Source organism: Callospermophilus lateralis, chromosome 7, assembly GCF_048772815.1.
Source record: "Callospermophilus lateralis isolate mCalLat2 chromosome 7, mCalLat2.hap1, whole genome shotgun sequence".
Taxonomy (NCBI): domain Eukaryota; kingdom Metazoa; phylum Chordata; class Mammalia; order Rodentia; family Sciuridae; genus Callospermophilus; species Callospermophilus lateralis.
This window is the reverse complement of record NC_135311.1, coordinates 54,684,260-54,696,505: the sequence shown is the minus strand read 5'-3', so window position 1 is coordinate 54,696,505 and position 12,246 is coordinate 54,684,260.

The window sequence follows — 12,246 nt, the reverse complement described above, 5'->3', positions numbered from 1 at the left end:
TAGTTTCTTTATTCAACTTTTGTTTGGAGGATCTGTCCAATGGTGAGAGAGGTGTGTTGAAGTCACCCATAATTATTGTGTTGTGGTCTATTTGATTATTGAACTTGAGGAGAATGTGTTTTATGAATGTCGCAGCACCATTACTTGGTGCATAAATATTGATAATTGTTTTGTCTTGTTGGTGAATGGTTCCTTTTAACAGTATATAATGTCCTTCCTTATCCCTTTTGATTAACTTAGTCTTGAAGTCGATTTTATTTGATCTGAGGATGGCCACCCCTGCTTGATTACGAGGACCGTGTGCGTGGAATAATTTTTCCCAGCCTTTCACCTTCAGCCTATGTATGTCTTTTCCAATCAGATGTGTCTCCTGGAGGCAGCATATTGTTGGATTTGTTTTTTAATCCATGTTACCAGCCTATGTTACTTTATTGGAGAGTTTAAGCCATTAACATTTAGAGTTACTATTGATATATGTTCTGTACTTCCAGTCATGTTTAATTATTTATCTTATTTTTTAATTTAGTTTGTTTTTCCATGATTAGCTTTCCCCCCGCCCTCTGTCTTTACTGAGGCACTTCCCACTGATGGTTTTGGTTACTGTTTTTCATTTCTTCCTTGTGTAGTGTTTTGCTCAAGAGGCTTTGCAATGCTGGTTTTCTGGCTGCAAATTCTTTTAACATTTGTTTATCATGAAAGATTTTTATTTCGTTGTCCTACCTGAAGCTTAATTTTGCTGGATACAGAATTCTTGGTTGGCATCCATTATCTTTCAGTGTTTGAAATATGTTGTTCCAGGATCTTCTCACTTTCAGCATCTGTGATGAAAAATCCATTGTTAACCTTATTTGTTTACCCTTGAATATAATCTTCCTCCTTTCTCTTGTAGCTTTTAATATTTTCTCTTTGTTCTGTATATTGGATATCTTCATAACAATGTGTCTTGGCATTGGTCTACTGTGATTTTGTATGCTCAGTGTCCTGTATGCACCTACAATTTGTATATCCGTTTCCTTTTTTATTTCTAGAAAGTTTTCTGTAATTAGTTCATTCAGCAGGCTACTCATTCTCTTGGTTTGAACCTCTATACTTTTCTCTATCCCAATGACTCTTAATTTTTTTTTATGTTATCCCATATCTTTTGGATGTTTTACTCATGATTTTTTACCAGCCTTTCTGAGTTGGCTAGACTCTCTTCAAAATGATGTATTTTGTCTTCATTATCTGACGTTCTGGCTTCTACTTGCTCCACTCTGTTAGTGATACTCTCATTTGACTTTTTAATTTGGTTTATAGTTTCCTTCATTAATAGAATTATTGTTTGATTTTTTTATAATCTCTATCTCCTGATAAAGATGCTTAACTTCTTCTTTTATCTGTTTAAGTAATTCATTTTCAACGTGTTATTTCACTGTTTGAATTTGTTGTCTCATATCCTCTGTAAGGTTCCATTCCATCTGTCTAAGGTATTCATTGAGTTCTTTATTTGACCATTTTTCTGATGCCTCTAGGTCCTCCTGAATATTTATGCTGTTCTGCATTGTTTGTACTCCTTTTATTCCTTTCTTTTTCATGCTGCTCATGTTACTTTTTGTTCTGTTTTACTGCCGAGTTACTGTTTACTCCTATAAATTTATTTGATGCTTGGGAGGAAAAGTATTAGAAGGGACGGGAAGAAGTCACTAAAGAGAATGAGAGTAAGCACGTAGAATTCAAGGAAGGGGGAATAAGAAAATTGAAAAGAAATGAAAAGACAAAAGAAAAAAATAGAAAATAAAAAAAAGAAAAATAATAATAAAAAATTAAAATTAAAATAATAATTATGAAAAATTAAAAAAAAATTAAAACCATAAACAAAAAAAAATTAAAAAGAAAAAAAAATAAAAAAATTAATAAATGCAGTCTTAGAGTTTGATTATCTTCTCTTTCAGTAGGTGGAGCTGTGCCCACCGGGCCAAGCTTCTCCTCTCAATACGTGGGAACAAATCACAGTGCAGCCGCTCCTCCTCCCAGACTGGGAAGGTCTCCAATCCTGAGTGCCTAGGGCCTTCTCTTGTGTCTAGTCACTTCCCCACTTTTCCTCAAGCCAGGCCCTGCTCACCGGTGACGTTCACCACAATACTGGCTACACGACAGGTCTGCTGTTCCCAGGAGACTTATTTTTATAAATGACTGGGCACACTCTCCCTGTTTTCCATTCCCTCAGACCCTAAGTTTGTAGAGCTTGGGGCTGAGAACCCTCAGAAAATTTTGCTAGCCCTCCAGTAGTCACGCCCCTGGTAGCTGGTGCAAGAGAACTCAATTGTCAGCACTGGTTGGAGCAGTAGCCGGGAGTTCCGTGCAGCGGTCCCACGCCACTCCTGATTCCCTCGGTCTGGCTATCGTGCTCACGGGAGAGCTGGGAGGGGACCTTAAGGTTTCCCAGCTGTGTGGAGAGGGAAGGCTAGGGAATTACACACCTGTCGCCTCTGGTTTCAATGAAGTTATCTCCTCCACGGCATTCTGGTGACATCAGTTCTCTGCCATGGTGGTACACCATGCAAATGGTGACAGTTCGTTCCCTTTGCAGGGTGACCAATGCAATGGGTGGGTCCTGACTGTCTCTCCCAAACTCCGTTTCAATCCTGTGGCCACTGCCAATGAAGGCTCAGTTGGCATTAACCTCCGTAGGATCAGAAGGGCTGACCAGTTGTTTCAGCGGGTTAGTTTAGTGCTGAGTCACAGCAGTTTGTCTGAGAGAAGCAGGCGAACAGGAGCTTGAATTCAGCAGATCCGGGCTCGGTGTGTGTTCTGAGAGTCCCAGACTGTTCGCTCCAGATCCACGTAAGCTCAGCATTGCCTAGTGATCCTCAGCAAACAGCATTTAGATGGTTTACAACTCCCTATGCCCGTGCAGCTGAAGAGGTCAGAGACTTGACCTGTCCATGCCTGCCGCCATGTTGGATCTCTGAGGCTTATTTTTTTAAAAGCAATAACTCTTAAGTTTAGTCTTTTTATGCTATCCCATATTTCTTGGGTGTTCTGCTTGTGGTTTCTTATCATTTTCTCTGTGCTGCTACATTCTTTTCAAGATGATAGACTTTGTCTTCCTCGTCTGATATCCTATCTTCTAAGTTGTCTACTCTGCTGTTGATGCTATCATTTGTGTTTTTAATTTGGTTCATTATTTATTTCATTTCAAGGATTTCTTTTTTTTAATATATACATACCTCAATCTCCCTGTAGAGCTGATCATTTGCTTCTTGTATTTGTTTATGTAGCTCATTGTCAAAGTGATCTTTCACTGTCTGTATTTGTTGTTATTGTTGTCTTTGAGATTCCAAAACATCTGAATAATGTAAATCTAGAAATGATCCTCTAACAATTTTTTCTGCTCTTTCTGATAATTCTTCTAATGATGTGTGTCTTCAATTATTTCTGGTATTTTCTTCCCTTGTCTTTTCATGTTGCTGGCATTTCTTTCCTGCTCTGTGAAACTGGTGTGTTATTGTTTTTACCCTCTTGTATATTCCAAGATCCCTCCTTTGTGAGGAAGGACAATGTTGACAGTTCCCAATATCAACAATACATCACCTATGTGTAAATTACTGCTATTAAGACAAATATAGTTAGTCTCAGTGTCTAGTAATGTTAGATTCAATTATAATTTTAAATATAATCAGTAATTTCATAGATGGTGTAAACTTTCTGGTGGTGGACAGAGAAGTGGGTATCAGGTGTCTGATGATGTGTTAACAGGGAAAGATGTAAAGGCATTGGGGTTAATGAAACTTAGGAAATTTGGAGGAGAACTCTAATCAAGAGTGTTAGTAGTAAGAGAATAGACAGGAGGTAATGTCGGGGGGACAAGTACGTGGGAGGACAGTAGAATGCATAAAAACAAACACATATATGTATTTAGAAAATTATAAAAAGTAAAAATAGTAAAAATTAGGAGGTTGATAGAGGAAGAGAGAGAGAGAGAGAGAAAGAAAAATTTTAAAAATAGAAAAGAGACAGAGAAATAAAAAAGAGGGTCTTATGCAGTTCCTCTATATGATATTATTCTGGAGACTCAGTTCTTAAAGTTCTATTTCATACAAAGTTCATGGTTTCACATATGTTGGGTTTTTTTAGGATCAGAGGAGGAGGGGTAGAGGAGAAAGAAAGAGGATAAAATGGAAGAGAAGAAAACAAAAAACAAAACAAACAAACAAACAATAAATTACTCTCAGAGTTCCATTTTCTTCTCTTCTCTTTCAGTAGGTGGAGTTGTCTATTCCAAGTTTGAGTCTCTGCCCTCAGCGTGGTGCAGGCAGTCCATCTTGAGGTACTTCAAAGTGAGTTGGGCAAGCAGCCACTCCTTGTCTTCTGGAGAAATGTAGGCAGGCAGGCGGACCTGGGAGACAAGCAGCTTCCTCAGGTTCCTCATCTGGCCCAAGAAAGGAGAACAAGCATCCAAGGTGGAGGGTGCCCAGGCGCAGTGCACTTCCACCTTCTGGACAGAGTCCAGCTGCAGTAGTCTCAGGACCTTCCTGGTGTGGCTGATGGGTTTCTCAAAGATCTTAAGCCTCTTGCAACACAGGTGTACCATGTCCCTTCTCTGTGTAACCCACAGGAACTAGTGAGCCTGGAATTCATCGAGGAGCCTTTCTGTGAGGCACAAGTCTATGACTACCTTCAATGATGGCTTAGCTGCCATTGCTGGACCATGTTTAATGTTTGATTCTTCTTCATGACTTCTGATGAGCAGGCATCGACAATCGCTCCAGACTATGTCCTCCAGAAGTTCTTGGCAACATTAGGCAAATCCAGCACCTGCAGTTTCCACCTCCTGCGGGGATGAAATCAGAGACTCAGCATTGAGGCCCCTTCCTTCACCTCTCAGCTGCTGCTCCCTGTTCCACATCTTCCTTCTGTCTCACTCTTCTCTACACCTTTCCCTTCCAATCCAACCTAATGTCACCCCACTTCTACAGGCTGAGGAAGGGGCTGGTACAGCCTCCAACATGAGTCACCATAGCTGCCACAAGCACCTCCACATCCAGAAGCCACTCCCAGATGGGGCTCAGCATGGCCAAGGTCTCTCCACCCCTCCTTGCTGGCAGAGTAGGAAACCCTTGGTCTACCCTTCAACATCCACTTTCCCTGGATCCATCAATCATGGTCACTTTCTTGGACCCCCAGAGTGTTTCCTTCCAGGTCACGTGGGTCCCCCTTAACTGAGGAGATCCTGCTGGGCAAGCAGCATGTCCAAGCCATTTACTGCCTCTTGGATCATGTCAAGCTGTGGCTTCCTCATCAGGGCCCCCAGGAGCAGGCAGGTGAAGGGCCAGGCCTGTACCATTTTCTTCAGGACCTCAGTGTGTCTGTTGCTGAAAGCCTCCAAAAAGAGTAATGGGAAGAGCTCTATGGACAGGTCCTCCAGATCCAGGATGGCCCTGGACTTGTCACTCATCAGGCTGTACTCTGCCAGCTCCAGCAGCATGCATGGGGACTGGATGTTCATCCTGGGGAGGCTGAAAGAAGAAAGATCCTGTAAAATGGTCCAGGGAAAAGGCCACTATCCCATCCATTGCCAGCCACTGGGAAGGGGGTACTGGGGAGTCTAAAAGCACACCTCACCCTTATGGAGGAAAGCCTTCTATTATTATTTTGTCCTTGTAAAAGTGGAATTGGAGTGTCATGTGACCTAAGGCAGTAGGCTCCTCAGTTTCAGCAACTACCATGGCTGGGAAAGGACATGTCCTCACATTGGTGACGTTATTTTTAATTTTATAAAATTAAATGAGCAATTGTAAAAGCACGTGCCCATGTTATAAAATACTTGGAAATCGCAACAGAGTCTCATGGATATGTTACCCTTGTGAGATTCTGCCATCTTAGGGGGGAGTTGAAGAGAACAAATAGATCAGAACAGAGTCTGTGAAGTGTTGCATAAGATAGTTTTAAGTTTTTATTTAATTTGTTTAAACACACAAAAAAATTACAAAACCATGTAGGCCATAAGGTATAATTTTGGGGACTTGGGACTGGGTATTGAACTCAGGGCACTCAAGCACTGAGCCACATCTCTAGCCATATTTTGTATTTTAGTTAGATACAGGGCCTCTCTTAGTTGCTTAGGGCCTCACTGTTGCTGAGGCTGGCTTTGAACACCAATCCTCATGCCTCCTCAGCATAACAAGCAGATTGAATAAAAGGCACATACCATCACACTCGCCAATAAAGTATCATTTTAAAGGCACACAAAGTAAATATCTTAAACATCAAAAAATAGAATTCCAATCAATAAGAATAATATAGAATTTCAATCATTCTCCTTGATTAAGAAATATTAAAGCGGCTTTGGCTACAGCTCAGTGGTGAAGCTGTCACCTAGCATGTTTGATTCTCATAAGCATACAAAAATAAATAAATAATGAGCAGGGGATACAACTCAGTTGGTAGAGTGCTTGCCTTGCACACACAAGGCCCTGGCTTTATTCCCCAGTACCACCTAATACATAGATAGATTTATAAATGCATTGTGCCCCTCTCAACTAAAAACAAAAACAAAAAAGAAGAAGATTTGGGCCTTTTGCAAATGCCTGTAATTCTATCACCTGGGAAAACTGATAGGAGGATCACAGTGCATTCAAGGCCAGCCTCAGAAGAGTAGGTGCTAAGCAACTAAGTGTGACCCTGTCTCTAAATAAAAAACAAAATAGACCTGGGAATGTGGCTGAGTGGTTGAGTTCCCTGAATTCAATCTCTGGAACAAAAGTTGAGAAAGAAAGAAAATTGAAAGCAACATAAACTAAAGACGAAAGTCTAATGTTCAGCATAAAGTAGCATCACCCGTGAAGAAAACAGAATGGACACCAGATATCCAACTGCCAACAGTCACATAGGTATCCAGTTACCGTACAGCATATCTAGGCCCACTCAGAAAGGAGGTATGGATAAGGAGGGTGAAATCAGTCTTCAAGGCTTAGGAAAAGACTTCTTCAGTTTGTCTCTTTGTACTGGGGATTAAACCCATTGGTGCTCTACCACCGACCCAGATCCCCAGCCCTTTCTGTTTTTTTTTTTTTTTTTTTTAATTTAAAGACAGGTTCTCAATGAATTACTTACTTCCTCACTAAGTTGCTGAGGCTTGTCTCAAACTTGCCATCCTCCTGCCACAGTTTTCTTATAATTTTTTAAAACAATGTAGGTACTGACTTTATTTTCTTTTCCTTTGGCACTGGGGATGGAACCCAGGGGAGTTGTACCACTGAGCTACATCCCCAGCCCTTTTCATTTCATTCCAATTAGCTAAATAATTTATTCATTTATGTAGTTTTGGTACTGAGAATTGAACCCAGGGGCACTATAACATTGAGCTACGCTGCCAGCCTATTTTATTTTCATTGTTATTTTTTGTTTTTATTTTGAGACAGGTTCTTAGTAAATTGATGAGACTGGCTTCAAATTTGAGATCTTCTGGTCTTAACCTCCTAAGTAGATGGGATAACAAGGGTACACCATCACACCCCATTTCAAATTAAAAGTTTTAAAAGGTATAGCATTTGCCTAGCATGTACCAGGCCCTGGGTTTGATCCATAGCACCAAAAATAAATAAACCTGTAAATATGAAAGCTGTGTTCAAGGATACTTGTTAGAGGTTGTTTGTTTGTTTGTTTTTTCTGTGAATCTGATTATAGTTATTGTTTAGGAAAAAAATCCAAATGGTAATTCATACGATAAACACTTAGAAGAGCCATGGTTAAAATCTACTGGTAATATGTTGTAACAAGCTATTAACAAGGTGATTTGGTTGTATTTTTAGTGTCCAGAACTATGTCTGACAACATGTTAGTTTTTTAAATAAATTTAGTGCAATTTTGAAGCAAATATTAATAAACAGCCAAATAAATTGGGTTAATGTCTCTCTTCTAGAAATCCATTGAGAATTTCTGGAGCCCTCTGTAATATCCCAATGTTAGCTCAAGGTCAAGTGACAATGTAGAATTTGATCTTAGAGAAGTTAGTCAACAATCTCAAAAGTATTTAAAGCACTTAGGGAAAGTAGGGTCTTAGATCATTATAAAAGATAAGTCATTTATCCAGAGTGATGAAAGATTTTGAAAGCTAATACAGAAAGTTATGTCATAGGAAATAGTACTTCAACTTTTATCAGAGATGACTAAGTTTTCCTTTTTTTCAAGTAATCAGAGACCTTGTTAAATACAACCTAAATCTCCAGAGGCTGAAGGTTCAAAGCCAGCCTCAGCAAAAGCAAGGCACTACTAAGCAACTCAGTGAGACCCTGTCTCTAAAGAAAATACAAAATAGGACTGGGGATGGGGCTCAGTTGTTGAGTACACCCCTGAGTTCAATCCCCAGTTTTTGCCTCACCCCACCCCCAAATAAACCTAATCTGAAGCATAAAAAGTTACCTCCCCCCAGTACTGAGTATTGAACCAGGGGCACTCTACCACTAAGCCACAGGCTGAGTCATTTTTTCTTTTAAAACAGGCTTGACAAATTGCCAAGTATCATCTGAATCTTGACATCCTCCTACCTCAGCCTTCTGGGAAGCTGGAATTACAGGCATGGCCCACTTCACCTGTCTTGAAATGCACTTCTTAGAGTGCAGCTCTTTGACAGCTGTTCATCTGGAACATTCACATGAAAGCCATCACAATTTTTAATTATCTTTGGTATCATTTGCCCACCAATTTCAAAATGTGCTTGAGAATGAACCATAATAGTCTTAGCTGGAGTGCAGAAGAAAGGCTCTCCTGGAGTTCCTTGGAATTTGTGGGTCTGATAATTTATTTTATTAATCTCTTGAGAACCAAAGGTAAAATCTTATGATCTTGTTTGGAAAGTCAGGGTTTTGGAAGCATTTCTTTTGGGTAAGGTGGTTGTTTTGGCAGAGTCCTCCTGAAAGTTCCTTTGATCAAACTATCAAGCTTAAGGATCTCCTCCTGCATGGTCCCCTGGCCTCCATTTTTGTCAGGTTTTTGGTACAAATAAATTTATTTTGATTTGCAGACTTTCACAGTAGCAGCATCAGCAGGGACACTGTGGTCATGGAATATTCTTAGCCATGGTTAGTGTTGGCTTCCTTGAGTTGTGTAAATCTGATGTCAATCATTTGGTATGCACATGACTGCTGGACTGTGTGTGTGTGTGTGTGTGTGTGTGTGTGTGTGTGTGTGTTGGTCACTGGGGATTGAACTTGAGGCATTTTACTACTGAGCTGCATCCTGAACACTTTTTCTTTTTTAATTTGAGAGAGGATCTCAGTATGTTATCCAGGCTGACTTGGAAGCTTGGATCCTCCTGCCTCAGCCTCCCAAGTTGCTGGTATTTTAGGTGTGCATCTTGGTACTGGACATAGAGCATTTAAAACCCTTGAGAGACTACATTGCACCAGGGAGGAAGTACCATACCTATAAGATGAATAATAGCCTTAGACTGAAAAATTCCTCTGGATGAAGCTTCCAGGGAACCCAGATTTATCTTGCTAAATATATCAATGACGTAAGGTGCACTCATTGATAAGTGGCTCTCCTTTCTTCTTTAAAAACATTAGATTTTTATCAGAAATATCACTTTTTACTAGTTAGGGCACAAGTGACTTCTAATGAACAGCAGGACAAAGAGATCACTTCTCCTCTGGAGTCCTCCTAGGCCAAATCCTCTCAGATTGCACTGCTAGTAAACAATTCAAAGTGTTCAAACTTTTTATAACAGTTGCTAAAATATTGATAAGTAATTTTCTTTCCAATTTAATGATTCCTAGCTGAGGTACAATTTTACTTACAAAAGAATGAAATCCTGAGCCCTTTCTGGTCATAGGTGCATTAATCCATTTTCTTTTACTGTTATAAAATACCTGACACAGGTTCAGTTTATATTTTTAAACAGATTAATTTATCCCACAGTTCTGAAAGATGCAAGGCCAAAATCAGGCAGCCCTCTTGGTTTGGCCTTTGGAAGAAAGCCAGAGCACAACCCGGGGCTCAGTCTCAGGCTTCTAAACAGCTCTCAGGAGGACTGATGCAGCATCCCAGGAGAGCCATTTCTTTCTAAGAACACACATCCAATAACTTCCTAGGAGATTCTGCCTCCTAAAATCACCACAATGAGGTTTATCTTTTTAATAAATGAAGCTTTCTGATACATGAAACTGCACCAAACCATAGCATAGGGATACAACTTGATGTGACCAGAGCCATCTCAGTCATAACCGCCATTTTACCCACCAGTTAATCCTGACACACATCCCAAGCCCTAGAGGCCAACAAAGTCATTAACAATCACAGAAACATGTTGTCCCAGTCTCTGATTCCCAGACCTTTACTTTTCCTTTGCCATTTCTTTTGTACTGGGGATGTAATCCAAGGGTGTTTTACCCACTATCACTTTTTATTTTTTATTTTAAGACAGGATCTCCCTAAGTTGCTGAAGATCTTTCTGAGTTCCCTGGATGGCCTTGAACTTGCCATCCTCCTGCCTCAGCCTTCCTAGCTGCTGGGATTACAGGCATGACCCTACCCAGCCTGGCCTAACCTGTTTTTTAATATCCACTGACACTGACATGTCAGACACATTACTGTTTTTGAGAATGTCCAGGTATCATCCCAGTGGCAGTCCAGCATCTTGCTGCTGCCTGAGACATGCTTCTGTCCTTTAGTCTCCATAAATAGCACTAAATGCAATCCTGGGTCCATCTGTTCCTAGCATATGTCTCATTGACCCACCTTCCTTTGAAAGGATATATGTCACTTTGAGACAATTATCAAAGACCACAAGTATCCTGTAGTGTAGTATAGGGCCACATTTCTCTGAAGTACAAAACAGTTGGGCTTGGGAACACATGACAAACTAATCAGAGGTCAATTCATGTAGGACCTTAAGTTAGTGATGTCACTAGCTTTTTGATGGGCACCTCTGGCCTTTTCAGGTAGGAGACAGGATGAGCTACTGGGCTCTACCCACTTAGGTGGAAAATTTTATTTTATTTTTATTTTTTGATGTTGTTGTCACACAAGGTGAATCGTCTAGCATTCAAGAGAGAAAGGGTCAAGTGAATTCCATTATCCAACCCTTGTTGGTGGTATGATGTCACAGTCCTTTACCACATCTGCCTCTGCATATTGACAGGAGGATGTGTAGTTTAAGTTAGATTCAAACAAAAAAATTCTATGAATTTGATAAATTAAAATCCATATATCATCTCTAATTAAGCATGATTGAGTTCCTCTACAAATATACCCTAAGCATCTATTTTTGAACCCTGATGCAAAGAAAAGTCAACCAACTCCAATTTTAAATTAAATTAAAGCAAGCTTGTGTTTGTGTACATGATGAGACTGATCAGTGGCTGTCCCTCTCAACACAGGCTAAAGACCAGCCCCTCAGCACTCCAGGAACAAGGTCTTATAGCACACAAGTTGCAAAGGCGATGTCTTGAGAACTTACAGCTAACAGGATTTTGACAAGTATAATACAAAGGCAGATAATAGGTTAATGATCTACATGGAATGATATTTCAAAGTAGGAAGTAAATTTAAATTCCAATATTAGAATTTATGAGGCACCACTGAGATTTCAGAGAAGGTTGTTATCTGGTCAGGGAAAGCCAGGCATGGGTGAGTTCAAGGCACAGGTAGAAATTGCAAACAAGTTTAGAAATCACAGTAATTTATAGTAAAACAGAAATGAACTTTTCATGGCTTTGTGATGAGATGGTTCTCAATCTTAAGATGGAATCAGGCTGTGTTCATCACTATCCATCCCATACAGAAAACTATAATTTATCTTATAAAGAGAAATTCTATTTGCCTCTAGAATTTTCTTTGAACCAATGCCTAGTTGTTAGTTTTCTTATGTGTGGTTGACAATATCATGGTTCTGTTTTGATTTTATTTGTATTGTTAAATATGAGGGAGAAATGCTAATTATCAGAACATACTTGGAAAATACTTGAGTGTTCTTGGAAAATGACTAATTAATACGTTGGATTTGTTAATCCACTGATCAGATTACAGCTCTCTTGATTTTATCATTTCTCTTCTTGCATTAATATAGCAGCTGTTTTTTTTAAGTTTTAAAAAACATTTATTACAGAGTATTTTTACATACTTATATACTGTAATAAATTGTTCTATTTTTGGTTATCGTTTTCTTACGGTGACTAATGTATGAATCATACTTCCTCATGGGTATGTATGTGCAGGAAAGAACTCGGGGTTGCTACTATCTGTGGTTTCAAGCATCCACTGGGG